Source organism: Microtus oregoni, unplaced genomic scaffold (assembly GCF_018167655.1).
Source record: "Microtus oregoni isolate MIOR12 unplaced genomic scaffold, Mior012 000011F_ref0000422, whole genome shotgun sequence".
In the NCBI taxonomy this organism is placed as follows: Eukaryota; Metazoa; Chordata; class Mammalia; order Rodentia; family Cricetidae; genus Microtus; species Microtus oregoni.
In genome coordinates, this window is record NW_024543070.1 from 45,214,898 (window position 1) to 45,226,421 (window position 11,524).

Consider the following 11,524-nt stretch of genomic DNA (forward strand, 5'->3'; position numbering starts at 1 on the left):
TTGAGTCAGATATTAGGGGATGAAAACTGAAAGATCAGAGAAGCAGAACAGTCAGCCATTAGAGAGTTCTTACCTCTATCAATGCTCAAACCAAAGGAACAATCCTGTTCTCAGACTGCCTCAGGCTGCACTGCTCCTCAGTCTGTACTGAGCTCCTGTCTCCTTCTACCTCATAATTCTCTGTCTACCCAGCCGTATCACTGCTGTCTCGACCTCCCTAGTGCTGGGATTAAAGGCTTGTCATTCCAAGTACTGATATCACCTTTGTGTGAGCTCTGTTTTTCTTTTTATACTGGATTAATCTTGTATAGCCCAGGGTGGCCTTGGGGTGGCCATCAGTCCCCAAGTCCTGGGATTAAAGGTGTGTGCCACAGCTGCCTGGCCTCTAGTGGCTTAGCTCTGCACTTTGATCTTCAAGGCAAGATTTATTTGTTAAAACACAAACAGAATAGCACTACATGAACCTTCTCAGCCAAAGCAGAGTCACTGTGAGGATGGAAATGATCACTGTGTGTAAAAATTTCATAAACAGTGGATCACTTGCTGATGCTCTTCCTTCCCTGTTTGTGATGCAGAAGAATTCAACTAGGAGATATAAATAGTCTCTATATTCATGTCCTGTAACTAAAGTGACAAAAAAAAAAAAACCCTACAGAAGCCTACCTAAAAGTAACACCAATGTATTAATTCAGGGTTTTGGAGACCAAGCATGAAATCAAGAGATGGGCCAGGATTTTCATCATCTGATAGTTCCAGGAAGAAATGTCTCTTGCCTCCTCCAGCTTCTGGTAGTTCCAGATGGCGTATGCTTTCATTGTGATGGAAGTTCTTGTCTATAATCGACTGTGTTAAGAAACATACAGAAAACTGGCCCAGGACACTCCTGGATGTGTCTGTGGGGTGTTTCCCTGAGGTGACTGTCACACAGCTCAGCAGACTGAATGGAGAAGACACTAAATGGGCAAGGTATTATCCAGGCCTGGGGGGCCCCTTGGAGAAAACAAAAATCTGTAGAAGGGAGGAGCTGGTGCACCATGTGCTGGACTCCTAAGTGTTCTTTTAATTAATTAATAAAAATAATTTTATTGATTTTTTTGAGAATCCAATGAACACATACCATGTATTTTGATCACATTCACCCACCTAGTCTTCCCTCTAAGTCCTCCACAATTCACCCCTCCCACTACCCCCTCCCAACTTTGTGTTCTCTTTTTTAAATATAGTTTCCCAAGTTCAGTTTGGGCTATCTATATTCTCATAGTTATGGGGACACCCACTGGAGCCCATTCAACTTACCAGGGATCATAACCTCAAAGAAAACTAACTTCCCGCCTTAAAAAAAAAAAACCTATCAACTGTCAGTGGTTTCTCAGCTATTGTCTGGTTTGATCTTGTAGAGGCAACCACAGCTGCTGTGAGTTCATGAGGTCATCGTTCCAACCAAGTACAAAAGACACTGTTCTGCTCAGTCCTAACCCCTGGCCCTTACAATCTTCTCTCCACCTCTTCTTTGACGATGTCTAAGCTATAGGAGTTTAAAGTATGACAGAGATTTCCCATTTGTGATTGAGAGTTCCACAGACTCTTATCTCTTTATTTTGGCCAGCTGGGACTTTCTGCCTTAACTGCTGCCTACTGCACACAGTAACTTTTTAAAAAATGAACTGTATCAATCTACCAGTGCAGGGATATGAATTTAGGGGACAGTTTGACCCTGTGTCCCAGTGCTACAGTAAGAGTATTAGGCTCACCCCTGGGGGGCTATGAGCTCTTTAACTGTAGGTTCTAGGCTAGATTTATAGTACCAGGAAAGTGTTTCTTTCTGTAGAGCAAGCCCCATATGCAATTAGAAACTGGTTGATTACCCCCATGATATCCAGGTCACTATTGCACTCATGGACATATCTTGTCACAGCAGTCTTATAACTCAAGGGGTTCATAACTGGGCAAGGAGGTTATTGATGCTTCTCCCCAGCAGCCTTTGCAACACTTTCATGTTCTGTGAAAGCTAGCCAGCAAGGAGAAAGCTTTCTGCTTAGTACTAGCTTGATTTCTATATATTCTGTGACCAAAGTAAGTGGTGTCTTTAGAAATAGGATATGTTTGGTTTCTATGTGTAGCTTTGGAGCCTGTCCTGGAACTCACTCTGTAGTCCAGGCTGGCCTCAGTCTTACAAAGATCCACCTGCCTCTGCCTCCTGAGTGCTGGAATCAAAGGCGTGTGCCACCATTTCTTGTCCTTATCATCAGGTTTTGGTGGGCAACCCAGGAAAATAACCGATTTAGCTGTTGTTGCCTACTTAAGATCAAGTCAGTCAATATTCTAGATTAGAGTGGGGAGGACACTCCTGACCAATAACTTGAGAAAAGTCACCGGACTTTTTATTTTGGCAACCTGCAGCTTCTAGAAGTAGCATTATCTCTTGTGTAGGGTAATACCAATGGAACATTTTTATCTACCTATCTGTCTGTCTATCTGTCTGTCTGTCTAGGAAACATAAAACGACAGTTTGCATTAGGTTTCTTTAATCATCCTTCATGGTAGCTATTGTTAGTTATCCATCCCTCGCCTTCTCCTCTGCCCTACGCTCCCCCCTTCTCTCCTCACCTAAACCTCCCTCCTTCCCCTTTATATTTTCTGTGTTCCATAGTCCTTCTCCTTGAAGCTCCTTCTTCTCCTTCCCACCAATGACAACTTTCTCATTTCCTGGATTCCATAGGCACTCCAACTTAAACACACAAGTCTAAAGACTTGACACTATGATCCACATGTAAGAACACGTAGCATTTGCCTCTGTCAGTATAACACTTGGCATCTCCACCCATTTACCTGCAGATTCCATGCTTCTTTATAGTTAAATAAAATTCTCTTCTGAGCAGGCACCATGTTTTTGTTATCCATTCCTGCAGTGATGGGTGTCTAGGCTGATTCCATGTCATAGCTGTTGTGAATGGAACAGAGTAAAATGAACAGATGTGTCTCATTATCATTTGTGGGCACCATTCATCAGCTTTGAATTTAGATTTGCATCTGAGACTCTCCAGAGGCTCCTAGGCCTCTGGCTGCATTATTGATCTCTCTTGATCTGGGGCTTGTAGCTTCTTGGGCCCATCAGCCACTGGTTTTTCTTGTTTTCCAACCTAAAGACAGCCATTGTGGGATGAGCCCACCTCTGATGGTGAAAACCAACCTAATGAATCCTTTCTTGTAATACAGCTCTGCTTCTTTAGAGAACCAAGCAACACACACTTCATCCTAATAATTTGTTATGTGTGTTATTTGTTCTAACCTCAACTAGATCAAGTTATACATCATGATAGCAGCAAGCAAATTCTCATGTTGTGCAAGAATATGTTTCTTCAGGACCCACAGCTGAAAATACATCAAATATTTTGCTACAGTGGGTGGGAGTAGGGGCCATATGTGTGTGTGGGAGGGAACCTTATTGAAGACATGTTTATGCAAACCACACAAAGGAATAAACATTTCAAGCAGTCCAAGGCATTATAATAAAGAAAGACTGGCCTGTGGGGAGTTGGACTTAACTATTAGTAAAACTGAGAGAAAGATAGCATCTACTAAATTGTTTTCTTGAGTCAGAGTCCATGAGTTAAGGGTTTTTGAAACTTTCAGAGATGGTGCCAGTGAGGAAGTGTCAGGACATGGTGTGTCATTGGAAAAGGACCTAGTGGGTGAGGGCAGCCTCCCCATTGTTCTCTTAGGTGATGGGTGATGGTTGGCTGGTGACCTGCCTGATAAGGCTTCTCTGTATTTCTCATATACCCTGGACCACTTCTGCTGATGTTTTTCCTCCAGTAAGATAGCCTAGGAACGCAGATTCGTATGTGAATGGGAAGGGAAGCTTCACTTTTCATATTTCTGTTTCTAGAAAGTAGTATGTGGACAGACAGCCTGATCTCTAGGAGGACTCTAGGGAACAGTCTGGACCTTGCAGAGGATACTTTGGCTTTCAAGAATATGCTCTTGGGACTGGTGCTCATTGTCTTCAATTTTGCTTCCAAACCTATCCCACTCTTCTCCATATGCTCTAGGCCTGGGAAGATGACTTTTAGGATAGCATGAAGGGTTCTCTTGGTCTCAGGATGCCATTTGGGTTTGTCCTTTGTACAACCTGAGAAAAATGGGGAAGTGAGGGCTGATCACATTTTTCTGGTACCCTCAGGATTACAGGAGCTAGCCACTTCTCTCTTCCTGCTTTTCTGCTGCAGGCAATAGACCCTTTGACCTTGGTTTCTTTGCGTATAGATTCTGGTGAACTTTAGGCCTAGTAGTAGCAATGACATTGTGCACAGCAGTCAGTCACTGTAATATCCATCATGTCTACACCTATCTACAGCTTTGTCAAAGGTTTCTTTGTGCCATTATCCTGAAATCATCTTAAATTCTGTACGCCTGCTCTTCCCCATGCGGACTCTGGCTCATAAATTCCTAAAAGTATAAAATTGAAAGATAACGGGCCGCATGGGGTGTTCAGGACTTAGCCCAATTATGATGACACCACTGTGGTCAATAAGTGGTCGCTCAAGATGTGTCTTAAAGTGGCACTGGTCCAAGCTTCAGTTCAACAGAGTTCTTCTGATGTGTGCTAAGCTTTTACTGTTTACAAGCCCAGAACCAGCCATTTCCAGGTAATAAAGATGCTATCATGAGCTGAACGTAGTCTATGGCACTCACAGCCACAGCTTAATTTCTCTCACTTGCCCCCATCACACTCAAACACCACTTGATAAGTATTTATTAGGGCTTATAAAATTTAGAGTGGCATGCTACTAATACCTGGGGATGAAAGAGTGAATAAAATAGAAACGCCCCTGCTTTTGATACATAAGAAGGCTACCAGGGAGGGGAGAGGCGTCGGTTATAGTCTCTCACACTCATTATAGAATATGCTCTGCAAACTGATGGAGGACTTCAGATGGACACCTGTTTCTGTAGGACACAATCCTTGTCCTGGACCAGAGTCAGGAACTACCCTGCTGAGAAGGCAACGGAAGGAGGGAAATGAGCCACGCAAAGACTCCTGTACCAAGTCCACGTGCCAAGGACCATTGGAGGGAAAGGGCAGCAGTGGCTAGAGTAGAGAAATAACACATGAAGTCATTCGGCAACAACACCGAGGAGGTCGGTGGAGCCAAATGGCGCAGTCTCCGTAACCAGGGCTGGCATTTGGATCTGAATTTAAAACTGAACCTTGCCTTGATGGTGCACATTTGTAATCCCAGAATTTGGGACGTTGAGGCATGAGGAATGGAAGTCAGGTCCAGACTGAGTGCCATGGAGAACTCTATCTCAGCAAACAAACAAACAAGAACTTAAGAAACCTACCAGGTGGGGCTGGAGAGATGGCTCAGTGGTTAAGAGCATTGCCTGCTCTTCCAAAGGTCCTGAGTTCAATTCCCAGCAACCACATGGTGGCTCACAACCATCTGTAAAGAGGTCTGGCGCCCTCTTCTGGCCTTCAGGCATACAGACAGAATATTGTATACATAATAAATAAATAAATAAATATTTAAAAAAAAAAAAAAAAGAAACCTACCAGGTATCTAAATAAGGAAGGGTGCTTCACGATGGTCTCAAGGTTTGAAGGCATCACTGGAGGGCAACAGAGAGAATGGACTGGAGGGTAGGGGTGCGTGTGTAAAGATTATAGCCTTGGCCATAATCTGGGCGAAAGGTGGCAGCCTGGGCTGAACTGGTACCAGAGAACACATGGGGACCTGGATAATATAAAGGACATTAAGAAAACAGCATGAAAAAGTTGGAGGTAGATTGGATGATGAAGGATTGAGGTGTCTGACAAAGTCCTACATAACTGGCTGTGGACAAGAGCATCAGGCTAAAGAGTAAAAGTGTTGGGTGATAATCTGGTTTGGGACACAACGAGTGGAGAAGATAAAAAACAGTTCTTAGTTTAATGTGCTCTTTGAGCCATCTAGGCTGAGCATGTCAAGAAGCAATTGGATCCAGGGCTCTGTGGCTCTGGGGATAGGAGTGAGCTGAAGTTGGGAATGATTCGTGGAAATCACTGTCCTTGAAGTTCTAGGCTAGCTCCGGTGGGCTGTGCACGGAGAGAGTTTGGGAAGAATTCCGGGGAGGGGTGGGCCGGGCAGACTAGAAGCGTGGGTGACAGAGACCAAGAGGATGTTGCAAATGAAGGGAGTGGTCAACAAAGTCTAGAGTTCTTGAGAAGCCAAGAGGAGAACTGAAAAATAGTTGCTGGGTTTAGCAACATGGCAGTCCCCAGTGACCTTAGCAGGAGTGGTCCATGGCAACCAAAGTTGACTTGAGGTCATGCTGGGCAAGGCAATGGATTCCTCCAGCACTTTCTCAATTGATTTGATGGCAAATGACAGCTGAAGAGCAGGAATGAAGACAAGGGAGGGATGCACCGGCCAGCCCTCTTTTCTTGTCTGTTTTAAGATTTTTTTTTATTATTTTAATTTTTTTTTGTGTGTGTGTAGGTGTGGTATGTTCACTTGAGTACAGAGGAGGCCAGAAGAGTATGTTGGATCCTCTGTAGCTGGAGTTACAGCCAGTCGTGAGTCACCTGATGTGGGCACTGGGCACGAAACTCCAATCCTCTGCAAGAGCGGTATATACACTTAACTGCTGAGCACCTCTTAGCTTTATTCCTGAAGGGGTCCTCGTGTAGCACAGGCTTTCCCCATTTTGTAGCTGATGACAGCCTGGCATGTCTGGTCTTACTGCCTCTGCCTCCCGTGTGCTGGAGTTTGAGGCCTCCTGGCTGTGTGCAACGCTGGAGGCTGAGCCCAGAGCTTCTCGAATGTTAGACACACCATCAACGGAGCTGCCGCCCAGCTTTTCTAAGATGTGAGGCATTTAAACCTATCTGACTGTTTCTGAAACAGAACTCACTGACAACAGGTAGCTGGCGACCCAAGGAGGAGACTGGGTAGACAGCAAGCAGATTTCAGGGAGGAAGCAAGCAGTCTGTTCTATTTCCTTTCTTTCTATGATGAAAACCATAATTCATTTAATGATATAAACCACATACAGAAAGAAATCATAAATAAAAATTTATTTTCAGATAAACAGTCATTAGTTAAATAGAAAGGGAAAATTGTAAAAATAATATATCGTGAATGAAAATGAGTCATTTCTTTGCAGATACAGAAATTTTTCATGTGAAAGTATGCTTGAAATAATTTTGTATCAAGAATTGGCTCAACTATCAAAGGCTAGGCTCACAACCAAAAATATAAGGGGCTTGTTTCTCAGGCTCGGAGGCAGGACTGGAGAAACCGCTGAGCAGTGAAGAGCTCGGGCTGCTCTTTCAGAGGACCCAGCATTCATTCTTAGCGTTCACGTGGTGGCTCACAACAGTCTGTAACTCTCAGAGATTCCAGTGCCCTTTCCTGCTTCCCTGGGTACCACAGATGTGGGGTGTATAGGCATATAGGCAGGCAACACACTCATACACATAATAAATAAATAAATGTATGAATGAATGAATGAATGAATGAATCAATCAATCAATCTCTGAGAGCAGAGGTTAACAAACGAGGAAGGGGTTGGTAGAGACACTGGATTTAGAGCAGAGAAAGTTGTTCAAGGAGAAAATGGAAAGTGACCATCTGAGATCCCGTTGTGTGTGTGTGTGTGTGTGTGTGTGTGTGTGTGTGTGTGTGGTTGAGGGTGTGTGGGGATGTAGAGAGTCGACATCTGGTGTCTCCATCACTCTCCACCTTACGTTTTGAAACAGGATTTCTCATTAAATGTAAGTTTCATCAATTCATCTGTCAGAGGAGAAAAACCCTCCCCTCTCCAAATTGCTTTTGGTTAGCATTTTATGAAACAACGGGGAAGCAAACCAGGATACTTGCCAAAGACAGTAACTCACCAGAACCATATATAAATACATAGAATAATGATAATAACAAGCTTGAGTTTCTGTAGAAAGAAGCTCCTGAGGTACTTCTGGGTCAAGAAAGCCCAAGCTTCTTCCCCTGGTTGCTGTTCTTTGCTTCTCTGTACTTTAAACAGTTAGAAAAAAAATAGTTTCGTGGTGGTTATGCTAATTAGAAACAACAGCATGAAACTTGGGTAGAACAGAGTAAGTCCTTATAAGTCTGAAACCTTGGTTTGAAAAAGTCCCATTGTCCACTGGGGAAGAGGAAGGGAGTAGGGGAGAACTAGGGGATTAGGGGAGACAATGGGGTGAATGTGAGCAAAGGTGTCTGCATATATGAAAATGCCACAATGAAGCCCATTATGCTGTGCAATTAATATGCACTATAAAAAGTCCCATTGTTGCTGGTCACAAGAGCCTTCAGTGAGACCCGTATGGGAGAATTGCACCCCAATCTGAGAACCAACTAAGATAAACTGCAGGAGGCACAGCAGGCCCTTCCTTCCTTGGAACGTACACTTTGAGAGGAACGCAGAAAGTCCTGGAAATATCCAGAGTCTGAGGCAGCAATAGTGGAGAACTGGGCCTCTGAGACTTGCTGGGGTTTCTCCCAGGACTACAGAAGGCTAGGACAGGGGAACCTGAACTCTGAGATCCTGAAGACCAGATGGGCTAAGCATGTGCCCATGAGTCAGCATGTCTGAGTGTCAATATCCGCCCCTCTTAGCTGTGTGACCCAGAGAAAGGTACCGAATTTCTCTAAACCACAGGTTCCTCATTTGTGGAAGGGGAATAGATTCTTATTGCTCTCAGCCACAAGGCTGAGGTGCGGCAGAATGAGAGAATTCATCTGAAAAAGCCTTAGCTATATGCTTAGCAAGCACTGGAGAAATATGAGCGATGATTTCATAACTCCTCCTTGTTTCACAGATGACAAAACTTGGCCCTAAGGGTGAAGTGGTGTTTGTAAGGTGGTCTGGTTTGCAGGAGAGCGAGGCCTGCATCTGCACACTCTTTCTCTGTCCTGCTGATAATGAAAAACATTGCTAGTATCAGAAAGCAAAGCCAAATTCTGGGCTCAAATCCCAACTCTTCCACTGTCTGATGCTAAATACAAGAGGAAAACTGTTTTTTTTAAATTCATTAATGTGTTTATTTAGTGTGCTAGGAATTGACTTTATGGCCACACGTATACAAGCATGCTATACAAGGACGCTATCACTGAGCCTTGTACCCTTGCTCGGGGACACCTCCACTGTGTTACAGGGTCTAAGATGAAAGGCCACGTGACTGCACTCCCGAACCTAGCAAATGACATTTCCCTGCTACCCCCTTTCTACATTTTCCTCTTGCCTTCTAAGTCAGGCTCTCAGAACCCTCAAGTGGAAGAAAGCCACAGGCAAGCAAGCCTTCAGCCTTCTACTGGAGTGTCCATGGGCTAACGAGATGGCTCGGTGTGCAACGTCGTTTGCCATGGAGCCTGACATTTTGAGTCGATCCCCAGGTACCCCATGGTGGAAGGAGAGAACCAACTTCCAAAGTTGTCTTCTGACCGCCACGTGCATGTTATGGCGCACATATTTGCTTACATGTCCACACAATAACTAACTTAGAAAATAGGCCGTACTCATGATTTCTCTGTACTGGCCTTTGGTTCAGGGCCTTGGGGGAGTCGACCAAACTCAACAGGTACACGCTCATAGTCCTGGAAAGTACACGGAAGGTGCGTGGATCCTTGAGTGGGGTAGCTGGAGTCTGGAGAGGTTGGAGAAGTAGGGTTGAACCTGAAATGTGGGGAGAGTCCCAGTGGGGATCAGGGAGAAGTTGAGTTGCTTAAGCAGTCTGGCAATGTCTGTGGCTGTCGTGTGACTTCTAACGTGAAGAGTAGAGGATGGCCACAGATACAGACAGCCAGGCCTCTGTTGGTGGTGACATCAATGGGTACTGCAGGTCCCATCCAGCTCAAGGCGAACAAAAACTTCTTCCATAGCTGCTAGTACTCCTGGGTTAGACAGTGCTAGAACTTTGAAGGCAGAGGCTGCCACCCCTCCTGTGTCAGGCCCCCTTCCAGAGCAGCCTATGAAGGATGAAGAGTAACCCTGGTGTGTAGCATCTTGACCCTCACTGGAGTGGGCTCAGAAGGGTCATCTCAGTCTCAGGGCTGCCTGTGGCCTTGGTTGAGCTCATTATGGCTACTATGTCATGGCTCAGTGTCCTCTGTCCCACCCTGCTGTGACCATCAGACTGTTCCATATTGTCTCCGGGGATGAGAGGGTAATTTCTTAGGAAAATGAGTCACTGGAACACAGGGTGGGGCAGGTGGAGGAAGAGAGGATGGTACCGGAGGGCTTGCCAAGAGACAGAGGGTCCAGAAAGCGTGGTGCTGGGAGGAGTCCTCAGAGACGGCAGTGCAGAAAGGATGATGCTAGAAGAAATAGTGGGAAGAGAGAAGATGACGCTGAAGGAGTTGTCCGGAGACAGTGGGTCCAGGGCAGGGCAGGATGCTTCAAGCCCACACCATGTGAAGATTAGTGGAGATTGACAAGGGACTCAGATAAGCTGGACAGAAGGCAAGCTGCTAGGTCTCCCAGCTTCAGATCATGACCTTCTACAGTCTGTTCCCACACCGTTTAGAAGAAAACACGTCTTGTTACTACCCAGCTTAAAACCCTCCAAAGGTTCCTCAGGCACTGTGAATAGAACCCACACGTGTCTTGCTATGATCCATGAGATTTGTCATAATTTATTCTTTCTCACCCTCTTTTCATCCCCTGCATATGTGTGCCTGTTTGGGTACTCACGTGAGGTTAGAGAACAGCCTCGGGTGTTACTCCTTGGGCACTGTCTACCTCATTTTGAGAGACAGTCTCTGATACATTTGGTGCTAGTTGATTGCACGAGCCTGGCAGGTTAGCCAGTCTCACAGATAGGTCCTCACTGGCTCCGCCCCAACATCCTTCAGGTTTTTTTATTTTTTTATTTTATTTTATTTTATTTTTTTTTGTTGTTGTTCAAATATTACTTTCTCGGTGAACTTTTCCCTGACCACTCAGTTTCCTCTTCCCAGCATTCTGTGTGTTTGTTTTTTTCTGTTTCATCTTCCCCTATGTCTATGTGGCTCCTGTAGGGAACTGATCCGTGATTTGTTTCTGTTTCTTTTTGCTTGTTAAACTCTGCTGAAGGAGGCCCCTGGCCACAAAGAGAACTGGTGTTCCGGTCCACAGTAGCTGTTTCAGTAATTGTGACTTGAGACAGAATAGGAGCAGGTCAGGTTGCTGGCTGTGGAAGTGCGTGATCTCAGGACAGGGTTGTGTCTGGAACTGTTTCCCTTGCAGAACACGCTTGTTGGAACCTAACTTTCTCAACAGTTCTCCAACTCTAGAAACCTCGAGGAGGCAACAATTAAGGATTCAGACTGATGAAGGATGGGGGTACACTTCCCAGAACGTGAGTCAAGAGACAGGTGACAGGGTGCAGAGAAGTGACCGAGAGAGCAGTGGTTAGGCACCGGAACTGGCCAGCGTGGACTCCACCAGCTGTGTAGGGAAAGTAATCAAACGAGAGTTACTCAACCTCTCTGGATTTGCTTTGTATTTTAAGGGGGGGAAAGTTCATCAGGCTTCCTCTTCGGCA